General features: G+C 39.4%; 1 protein-coding gene across 1 annotated transcript in view; it reads right to left on the reverse strand.

Annotated features, from left to right (window-relative positions):
* LOC132815926 (zinc finger CW-type PWWP domain protein 2-like) overlaps positions 1 to 12,117 on the reverse strand; it is a 138,416-nt gene that overhangs the window by 35,237 nt on the left and 91,062 nt on the right. The window lies entirely within an intron of this gene.

A 12,117-nucleotide genomic window follows, 5' to 3' on the forward strand; every position in this document is an offset into this window, starting at 1 on the left:
TGTTTACAAAGGGCATCCATCTATCACTGAGAGGTAAAGGGGCTGAACTATGCTGATTGGTGAAACCCAACCATGTAGGTTATGTTTCTTTCAGAGGAGAAATGAATTAGCTTTCTTCACACTGCTGCATATGATACACATTTTAGTGCCTCGGCTAATCATTGACCCTCGAGGTAGTCTACAAGGAAAACATAACCAGTCAGAAGGTTTAACAGATTGATGAACAAAATTTAGTGCAAAGTGCATGTTTATTTCAAATGTAGTATTGTACCCAAAGTGACTTTAATGCTGTTTATTTGTTTTCTTTTCCTACTACCACATCTTGGTACAATCACAGCAATCGAGCCTTAGGAATCATGGTGACAGATTTGCCAGTTTGCCTCAGATTTGACTTTGGTAGTTGATCTTTGTTCAGCCAAGTCCTACAGGAATCTGGTATCTGAAACACAGATGCAACAGCAACCTCTTTGGGCACCTGGGTCCATGGCAGAGGGGATGGGTTGCAGCAGGGAACCCAGTGTAAAATGACATCTTCCTCATACCTTATGAAATGGGACGTTTAAAGGAGGTCAAGGACTCTTGAACTGTCCTCCCTCCAAGCTAGTGAATTATAGCGTCCATAGCTTGAACCATTGAATAAAAAGTTTTAATAAGTATCTGTTAGATTCTGACTGCTTTGCTAGACCTGGCTTTCCATAGCAGTCATCATCAGTTCCATGTATGCAGCTAAGAACTTATATGGTGAAACAACAATATCAGACTGAACTTGGAAAGATGCCTCCGCCCTTGGATCCAGTCTGCGCTTAATCCCTTGCACCTCTGCCATATGTTCTGCTGCTTGAGTCTGCATCCTATTACTCATTAAATGGCTGAGTTCAGTGACTCATCATCTGTATTGGGCCCTGCAAGGTCCTGTTCGCAAAAGTCTTCCAAATGTCAGACAATTCAGTTATTTCTTCCTCCTCAAGCTGCTTGCCTGCGTCAGTATTATGCTCACCTGAATAACTGCAGATACACTGCCCACCAATATCTCTGCCCTAATGAAGGTTGGGGAGGGATCACTTGATGGTTTTTTGTCTGAAGTCCTGACTGTTCCTTCTGAGGAAGGGCTGTGACTGCCTGTTACAGATGGATCCAGGGGCTGGGGCTCTTCTTGTTTTCTTTATCATGGCTTGTAAGTGGGAGCCAGAGACTGCGGACAAAAGCAAAGAATTGTTATTGTTGAAAGCCAATGTGCATATGCTCAGTTTGGAAACATTGCTGTTTCATGTGCAGGTGGGAGTAACTGCTTAGAGGCGTTCTCACAATATGACTATAGATATTCATAGATGCTGTTTCCAATTGCTCATTTGCCAGCTCAGCAGTCTGTTCCGAAGGGAATGAGAAGCCTTATGTCAGGCACTACCTCTGTCTGTGTCATGCTTGTGCATATTTGGCTTTGACAGAACAGGAAAAGAATTAAGAAACATTAGCATAAATGCATGAGAAATTTGCCTGCATTGATAAATACAGATGGATCGCAGATCTCTAGAGCTGTGATTATACTTATTTGTTACTTATAAGTGCAGTATGGTAAGAGGAAAGTTAGAAGTTAAAGGCTTTTTGGCTGAAAGTTAATTCAGTGTCAAACAGCTAAAGTAAACTGAATAAAGCTTCATATGATGTGTGTGACTGGTAGCCCTGTAAGATTTTCACCCTCAAGACACCTTTTGTGCTTGTGACCTTGTCCCGTGAAAAGTTTTTCGCCAAAGACTACCAGATGTGTGGGGATTCTTTTAGATGTGATGAAAAGACAGTGAGCTGGTGATGCATTAGATAATGACTGCTATGAGTGGTTATGTTTTGACAAATAAGAGATAGGCAGTAGCACTGTGCTACAAGTAGTGTAACATTGGTAGAAAAAGAGTGATGGACATCAAACATGAGGCATCTGATGAAGACATCTTGCACCAATCTTATGTGTAACAGTCCTATGAAGTGGAATACTTACTTTGTTAACACATGTTCAAATGTACACAAAGCATTAAGTAAACAGTGGCACACATCCTGCTGGTGCACAGAAGATCATCTGGTTCTTGCGGACCACACCCAGTCTCTCTGATGCTTCCTCCGGCCCTGACCTACATAGCTATCATGATTATTTGGAAGAACATTTTCTTGCCATCTCTTGGAAATAATACATCCCACATCTCCCAGATTGTCTGCGTGACAATGTCTAGAGAAGTGACAATAAAGTATCACTTTATTGTTTTTTGGGAAGGTATCTGACATCCAATGGTTGGGTAAGCGTGATGAACAGAGATTGAACAATGCTTTTGACTTGCAGTGCTGTCCTGGTGTCTTTGATATATGGCGCCTGAAACTTGGAGCCAAGAAAGGCCTGACATCCAGCCTGCCCATTCATAAAAATCAGAATTGTAAGCATGCATGAATATGTATGAGTCCAGAGAATCCGATCATATGGAAAAACATACTTTGCCACCCTGCGCAAGTCCCTCAGACTTCTATGCCCACTTCAAGTCCTGTGTTAAAAGAAGAACATTATTCCTATGCAGTCGCTTTATGCTCTCACTTGCATACTTTTGAGCAAAATTTAAATTCTGGGTTATTAGTTTACAATTATATTAAAAAAAATTAGAAGTGACACTTGCACCACTATACTGACAGGCAATGACCATTTCCACACAGAATCTAACCATTTAGTTTACTGTCACTTAATTTTCCACTATCAATATTATGGGAGTTATCATTGACCAGAAACTGACTGAACCACCCATATTATTGAAACATACAAGACTCTGAGGGGCTTGTCAGATGGATGTTGAGAAAATGCTTCCACAAGTGGGGTAGTCTTCATCTATAGGACAAAGTTATAGAGGGAGACACATTTAAACTATGTAATGAATGAATTTCTTCTCCCAGAAGATAGTGAATGTCTGGAATTCTCATTCCCAGAGATTTGTGGAGAATAGATAATTGTAAGTATTTAAAGAGGACGAAGACAGATTATGAAATATCAGCAAGTTGACAGCTATGCTGCTATCACAGGGAAATATGGATATGATGAGTTAGTCTTTAAATCCACAAAAATTTCAGCAAGGATTACAATGAGGTAAAAACAGAAACTGCTGGAGAACCTCCACAGATCTGGCAGCATTTATGAGAGAAAGCAAACTCTTTGTTTCAGATTTCCTGCATTCACAATTTTTTTTTGATTAGAATGTGGTAGAGTGTTTCAGTTAACTTCATAAACAATGATCATATAAATCTTTTTCAAGAAAATGGTCAGGTTAAAAGATACTGGATGCTGATTAACAAACAAAGTCTCTGAAAATTCAATATAGCTTAACCAGTATAAATCCTGAGGCATTAATGGAATGAGAGGATGACCCTGTACCAGCCAAGGAAGTCAATGCAATGGGGCTTAGTCAAGGATGGGAATGAAGCAAAGGCTTTGGAGCAAAGCTAGGATAGCAGCTGGTAAGAGAAGGAGTGGTGAGACCAGGCATAACATGTGCCCTGCCAATTTTGACATATGTGAAAAACAAGGTGTTGGAGTGAAGCAGACCATTTCAGAATTTTAACAATGAACTATCGACATGACTTATAACGTATAAATATCTCACAAATCCTTGATGAATCAGAGTGCTACCTCCGAATCCTTTCTGGGGAGTCACCCAACACATAACTCAATGAACAACAGTTGACCTGTATCTTGAGGCTCCTGAGATTATTTGTAAAATAATCTACTGCATTGGTACAAAGATGGTGAGACCTGGGGCAAATCAGCCATGAGCTTGTTGAATAGCGGGGCAGGTTTGAGGAACCAAATTGTCTATTCCTGCTCCAAATACTTACCTTAAAACAATGGCTAAAAGACCAGTCTGTATTCTGCAGTGAATCACGAGCCTCCTGTTTCCCAATGCCTGTCCACCACCTCCAAGACAGAAATCAGGAGTGTGATGGAATACTCTCCACTGGCCTGGATGAATCCAACTCCAAAAAACAAGACGTTTAACACCATTGAAAGCAAAGCAACCCATTTCATTGGCACCCATCCACCAATTTCAAGATTCATTATCAACAGCACCAATACACAGTGGCAGCAGTTCATGCTATCTGCAAAATGTACTATAGCAACTCACTTTGGCTTCTTATACAGCACCTTCCAAATCCAAAACCTTGAGTGCCTATGAGGATGGGAGCAGCAAATGCAGGGGAGCACATGTTCCCCTCCAAGCCATATGCCATTTGACTTAATATTATACTGCAGTTCTTTCACTGTCATTGGGTCAAAACTTCCAAACTTCCTACCTAATAGCCGTTTAAACGTACCTCTTGAGCCTTCTTGCTGTAGACTGGTTGATCTCCCTTTTTGACTGCTTGTAGCCTTTGATCTTATTATTTCACAATAAAAGGGAAAAACAATCAAATTACTGTTTCAGAGGTGAAAGTCTTATGTTTTATTATATTTGTAAATAAAGGTTATGTTACATGATGCATTGTTTAAATGCCATATTAGTCTGCAAACCAATGACTGGTATTAATATCATTAGAAATGCATCCGTAAGTTGAATAATGCAATGCTACCAATTTGAAAAACAGAACCATAGGTGTTAATCTTTGGGTAGACCTCAATTTCAGTTGCCAGGGCACCTGCCAGAAATGGGCATGCATCAAGTGAATTTGTGCTTAAGGAGGTCAAATGATTATAAACTGTACCAATGCCGCCTTCTGTACACATCCGTGCTATTGTTCCTTGATCACACCCAGGAGTGGTATATGTTGGGATTTAGCAACATTTTAATGGATCCTTAGATGTTGGAATAATTTTGGAAGACACTTTGATTTCTTCTAGCAATGGAACTGTGGCTAGAAAGAAAAAGTAGAAAAAGAAGCACTAAAATCAGTGCACTGCTATCGCAGATAGACGGGATGGTGGAGAAGGCATTTGGTATGCTTGCCTTTATTGGTCAGTGCATTGAATATTGAAGTTGGGAGGTCATGTTGTACCTGTACAGGACATTGGTTAGGCCACTATTGGAATACTCCCTACAATTCTGATCTTCCTGCTATGAGAAGGATGTTATTAAACTTAAAAGGGTTCAGAAAGACTTACAAGGATGTTGCCAGGGTTGTAGGGAGAGGCTGAGCAGACTGGGGTTATTTTTCCTGGAGCATCAGAGGCTGAGGGGTGACCTTATAGAATCATGAGGGGCATGGACAGGGTAAATAAAGTATTTTCCCCAAGGTGGGGGAGTCCAAAACTAGAGGGCATAGGTTTAAGGTGAGAGAAGAAAAATTTAAAAGGGATCTAAGTGGCAACAATTCACGCAGAGGGTAGTATGTGTATGCAATGAGTTACCAGAGAAAGTGGTGGAAGCGGGTACAATCACAGCATTTAAAAGGCAACAGGATGGGTATATGAATAGGAAAGGTTTGGAGGGATTTGTGCCAAGTACTAGCAAATGGGACTAGACTTATTGAGGATACCTGATCGGCATGGACAAGTTGGATCAAAGGGTCTGTTTCCGACTGTTATCTCCACGATTCTATGACTCTAATTACAGGGGTAAAAATGGGTAATATTGCACTAATCTTTGCCCTTAAAAGAGATGAAGTCTTGGGAGATGGGATAATGTTCCAAGGATGGTGCCATAGCATTGTTACTTTATTTCTACTCATAACTAATAAACTAAGAATTCATGAATTCATAGTATGGCCAAGGTTGACAGGATGTAGTGTATTATCTAGCTGGAATATGCTAATTTCTTTAAAACAAATTCCTTTTTCCTGAGCATTTCTAATGACTGCTCCATAATTCTTTCTACTACAGCGACAGTGCTATCTCCCCAATTACAAAATAAAATGCAAAATATGAATTTAATTTTTTTCTCACATCTTCATACTTAGTTAAGCAGCATCCTTTATGCTGTGTGGCCTATGTTCTCCAACTTTTCTTGCATATCTGTTACAGGCTTATACCAACCTTACAATTTTTTTTATCTGCTATCCTTTCTCATTTTGTTTAGGATCTTCTGATTCCCATTTTATCAGCCCATTAAACTTTTCATATTACAAGTGATAACATTTTACTCATCATGATTTTCTTTAATATTGCTCACCCTGGTTTTATGATATTACGCTTATGTTTTAATTTTGTTTTACTCTATTTATTCAGCAAAGTCTTCCCTTTGTTACATCTCTTTTTGCCTTATCGAATATGGCTGTTTGTACTCTAGCTCAGGGTTTTTGCAATCTTTTGCATCTGTAATAAAAATTTTATGAACTATTTTTGTACTATGTATTTCTGTTATATATATTTTTTCATTTAAAATTTAGTTACATATTTGAAGACATTAAATTAAATCAAAATATTATATGAAACTTGTTGCTTGTGTTGCACAACAGAAAAACATTAAGGTATCTTCAATAAAAGTTAGTACAATGGGAAACGATTAAGCCCAGAATCAAAAGATGCATACAGAGACCAACTCTGAAAGGGAAAATTGCCTAATTATTCTCTGTTTTTTTATTTAACTAAGTCAAGAAATATTCAGAAGCTTAGTCTGAAAGTAGAAATGGATTTCTAAAAAGCAAAAAGCTTTTTGGTAAACCAAAAGCTGCAAAAATCAGTAAATTGTGGGAAGTCAACTAGAAATGGAAAATACTTGCAGTGACCAAGTTCAAAGTAAAAAGACACAAACAAAAAACAGGGTAACGATAAACCACAAAATGCGGATAACATGTGGAAAAAGGGGGAAATAGTATAACAAAAGCCGAGACTAATTTGCATAGTCTAAGGGAGGAATTTTAACTACCAGAGTAGGTGAGTTTTTATATAGTCAGCAGGTTGAAAACTAAAGTGCTGGAAAATTAAGAAGCTGGCATCGCCAATTGACTTCCAAACTTAACTTCAATATATCTCAATAAATGGAAAAGCTCTGTGGAACAGGTCTGAAATTTAAATATGTCAAATTATAATTAGGTATTATTTTAATTTGGTATTCTCACTCTAATTCTAAATGCATGTTTACTCTGGGCTTTCTCTTTCACATTTTGGGTGTTGCTGGCAAAGACAACATTTGCTGAAAATGTGTTGCTGGTTAAAGCACAGCAGGTCAGGCAGCATCCAAGGAACAGGAAATTCGACGTTTCGGGCCAGAGCCCTTCATCAGGGCTCTGGCCCGAAATGTCGAATTTCCTGTTCCTTGGATGCTGCCTGACCTGCTGTGCTTTAACCAGCAACACATTTTCAGCTCTGATCTCCAGCATCTGCAGACCTCACTTTTTACTCAAAGACAACATTTGCCCAACTCAAATTGCCCGAGAACTGAATTTTTGTTAAGGAAATATAGAGGGCAGTTAAGAGTCAGCCTATTGCTGCAGTTATACAGTCACATGCAGGCAACAACAGATAAAGATAGTGGATTTCTTTCCCCAAAGTGTATTAATGAACCAGATTTTTTGCATTTGCAACAATTGACAATGGTTTCATAATCATCAGAGATTAATTTCAGATTAATTTAATTTAACCTTTGTCCCTAGACTGGACCTCTGGAATACAAGACTGGTGACTTTACCATAGTGTCACTGTAGCAACTTCCAGGAACTCAATAGGTAAAATATAGCAAGAGGCAGCTAACCTTCTGAACAACCGATAAAACAGAATGGCTTTAAATACTGAAATATGATAGTATTCCCTTGCCCAAATGAGCTTTGGCTTAAAGGACTCGTTCTACAAAAACAATTTCAATGTTCTGGAATTGATTTCTAAAACCTGAGGTGTTTATTCTTTGCTACGTTGGTGTTTCTGCCTTTAATCTGCACTTTCCAGCTGTTAATATTCTTCTGGGCACATACTGATACAGCTCTAATTTGGATTTCTAATGAGGACCAAAATGAGCAGCATCAGCAGCAAACATCAATAACACGAGTTCCTCAGCTATCTGCCACTTTGTAACATGTCACAAGCACTGATAGCCCCAATAGGGTAGTAGAAGAACAGGACTGTTTACTCGATACAAGTGAGCTCCATTGAGCATCAGGTGTCTTAGCCATCCCAGCAGGGGTTGCTGACATTAGCAATCACAAAATCACAGAATTGTTACACTGCAGTAGGTGGCTACTTGCCCAATGTATCTGCACTGGCTCTTTGAATGAGCAGAATTGGTGCCATTTTCCTCTCTTTTTCCTATAACCCTGTGCATGGTTTCTATTTAAAGTAATCATCTGATTACTTTCTTGAATGTATTGATTCAATCTGCCTCCACTACACTTCAAGGCAGTGCTTTTAGACCTTACCTATTTGCTGTGATTTTTTTCCCCTGAAATTTCATTTACCTTTTTTTCAATTCACTGTAAATTTGAGCATTCCATTCCCAATCATAAAATTATTGCTTTCCCCATTTACTGCCCTGACACCTGATTTATAAAACATCTATCAAATATTCACTCCAAGGAAACAATCCCAACTTGCCCAATCTATCTTTATAACTGAAGATTCGTATTCCTGGAAACATTCTCATAGATAATTTCTGCATTCTCTCCAATGTGTTCAGATTCTACCTAAGTGTGGTGCCTGGAACTGTACACAATACTCCAACTGAGGTCTAAGTGGTATATTTCGCAAGTTCAGCATAACATTTTGCTCTTGTACTCCATACACATATTGATAAAGCCAAAGATACTGTATGCTTAATTAACTGCTGTCTCCATCTATTCCATTACACATACGCTGCGATGTGCATAAACCACTAAAGTAGTGTTCTTTAGTTTCTATGTTGCTCCATAGTCTTTCAACCAAAATGTGCCACTCACACGTGTCCAATTTGAAAATGATGTGACACTTATCAACCCACTCCTAATTGGCAATGCCTTTTAGAGGTAATCTTCTCACAATGTGCAATGCTTCCATGTTTTGTACTACCTACAAACTCTGAAACTGTTCCCTGTGATCAACAAGGTCAAGATCATTAACATATCAGGATAAGCAAGGATCCCAATCCAATTTCTGGGAAATTCCACTAAAAACTTTGCTCTCTTTGGAAAAATATCCATGAACAATTAGTATTTTTCGGGTCAATCAATTTTCATCCATATTGCTACTATCCCCTTTATTCCACAAGTTCTAAATCTGCTCACAATTCTGTTCTGTGATACTGTATCAAACACCTTTTGTTGTCAATGCTATAAAGCTCATTAAATTCTCTGCTCCTCTTTCAGGAAGTAAAAATGATTTTCTCTTAGGAAATTGTATTCTCTTTAATTAACCCACACTTCTCCACATGATTATTAATCCTATCCCAAATTATTGTCTCTGAAAGTTTCCCACCAAAGATAACTGACTGATGTATAATTACTGAGCTTATCCTTGCACCCTTTTTTGAACAAGGGTGGAATGTTTGCAATTCTCCATGCCTTTGAAATCATCATGAGCCTAAGAAAGACTGAAAAACTACAGCCAGTGCCTCCACAAGTTCCCTCTGTGTCCTTGTATACATTGCATTGAGTCCCATGCATTGTCAATTTTAAATACTTTTTATCAAATTCCTCCTCAATTTTGAAGTTTTCTAGTGGATGAAATTCCTCTTGTCACCACGATGTGGATAGCATCTATTTTATTGGTAAATTGCAATTGCAAAATATTCATTTCATGCTTCAGTCATGCCTCCTGCTTCCACATGGAAATCCCCTAGCAGCACCAATTCTCCTATTTCTACCATTTTACTACTTATGTGCCTATGGAAGATTTTGGCAATTCCCTTTATGTTAAGTATCAGTCACTTCTCCATCTCCCTTCAGCTCTCTCTATATTCCATTTGGTTCTTAATAGTTTTACTACCAGACACCTGTCATAAGCATACTTATAATCTTTATCTTAACTTCTAATTCCTTTATCACCCAGAGAACTCTAAATTTCTTTACCCTATCTTCCCCTTGAGGGAACAGACCTTGACTGTGCCCTCTCTCTTCTTTGAAGTTAGGTCATTGTTCAGCTATAGGTTCTCTCAGCAATCTCTGGCTCTAGTCTATCTGGCTCAGCTCCATTCTTGCCCCACTGAAGTCAGTTCTCCCCATTAAATTGTTCCTTTCTATCACCATACTGAATCTTTTGGTAAAATAATCACAACCTCTTATAATGTTCTCCTCTGACATTTGCTCTACTTGGCCCACCATATTCTTAACAGAACCAGCAATATCCCTTTCTCATTGGATTAGAAACATACCACCTGCTGCCATAGCAGGATTTGATCCCAGTCCCCAGAACATTAGCTGAGTTTCTGGATTGATAGTCTAATAATACCTCCTTGGGACAGCTCGGTGGCTCAGTGGATAGAACTGCTGCCTCATAGCATCAGGGATCCGGGTTTGATTTCAGCGTCAGTCAACTGTCTGTGTGGTGTTTGCACATTCTATCCGAGTCTGCGTGGATTTCCTCTGGATGCTCCAGCTTCTTCCCACAATCCAAAGATGTGCAGGTTAGGTGAATTGGCCATGCTAAATTGCCCCATAGTGTAAGGTACATTTGTCGGGGTAAATAAAGGGTTGGATAATGGGTCTGGGTGGGTTACTCTTCAGTGGGTTGGTGTAGACTTGTTGGGCTGAAGGGCCTGTTTCCATACAGTAGGGAATTTAATCTAATACCACTGAAGAATATTCTCCTAATACAATCTAGAACACTTGCCCTTCACATTACACCATTCAATGTTTCGACTGGGACTGCCATAATGTAAAAGGTTTAGATGGAGAGGAATTTCTTAAGTGTGTACAAGACAATTTTCTGATTCAGTATATGAATGTATCCACTACAGAAGGTGCAAAACTTGACTTACTCTTGGGAAATAAGGCAGGGCAGGTGACTGAGGTGTCAGTGGGGTAGCAATTTGGGACCAGCGACCATAATTCTATTAGTTTTAAAATAGTGATGGAAAAGGATAGACCAGATCTAAAAGTTGAAGTCCTACATTGGAGAAAGGCCAATTTTGACGGTATTAGGCAAGAACTTTAGAAAGCTGATTGGAGACAGATGTTCGCAGGTAAAGGGACGGCTGGAAAATGGGAAGCCTTCAGAAATGAGATAACAAGAATGCAGAGAAAGTATATTCCTGTCAGGCTGAAAGGGAAGGCTGGTAGGTACAGGGAATGCTGAATGAGTAAAAAAATTGAGGGTTTGGTTAAGAAAAAGAAGGAAGCATATATCAGGTATAGACAGGATAGATCGAGTGAATCCTTAGAAGGGTATAAAGAAAGTAGGAGTATACTTAAGAGGGAAATCAGGAGGGCAAAACGGGGACATGAGATAGCTTTGGCAAATAGAATTAAGGAGAATCCAAAGGGTTTTTACAAATATGTTAAGGACAAAAGGGTAACTAGGGAGAGAATAGGGCCCCTCAAAGATCGGCAAGGCGGCCTTTGTGTGGAGCCACAGAAAATGGAGAAGATACTAAATGAATATTTTGCATCAGTATTTACTGTGGAAAAGGATATGGAAGATATAGACTGTAGGGAAATAGATGGTGACATCTTGCAAAATGTCCAGATTACAGAGGAGGAAGTGCTGGATGTCTTGAAACGTTTAGAAGTGGATAAATCCCCAGGACCTGATCAGGTGTACCCGAGAACTCTGTGGGAAGCTAGAGATGTGATTGCTGGGCCTCTTGCTGAGATATTTGTATCAACGATAGTCACAAGGGTGGTGCCAGAAGACTGAAGGTTGGAAAACGTGGTGCCACTGATTAAGAAGGGCGGTAAAGACAAGCCAGGGAACTATAAACTGGTGAGCCTGACCTCGGTGGTGGGCAAGTTGTTGGAGGGAATCCTGTGGGACAGGATGTACGTGTATTTGGAAAGGCAAGGACTGATTCAGGATAGTAAACATGGCTTTGTGCGTGGGAAATCATGTCTTACAAACTTGATTGAGTTTTTTGAAGAAGTAACAAAGAAGATTGATTAGGGCAGAGCAGTAGATATGATCTATATGGACTTCAGTAAGGTGTTCGACAAGGTTCCCTGTGGGAGACTGATGAGCAAGCTTAGATCTCATGGAATACAGGGAGAACTAGCCATTTGGATACAGAACTGGCTCCAGATCGGTGCGGGGCCCTCTACTTTTTG

This window comes from Hemiscyllium ocellatum, chromosome 5 (assembly GCF_020745735.1).
Source record: "Hemiscyllium ocellatum isolate sHemOce1 chromosome 5, sHemOce1.pat.X.cur, whole genome shotgun sequence".
Classification (NCBI taxonomy): domain Eukaryota; kingdom Metazoa; phylum Chordata; class Chondrichthyes; order Orectolobiformes; family Hemiscylliidae; genus Hemiscyllium; species Hemiscyllium ocellatum.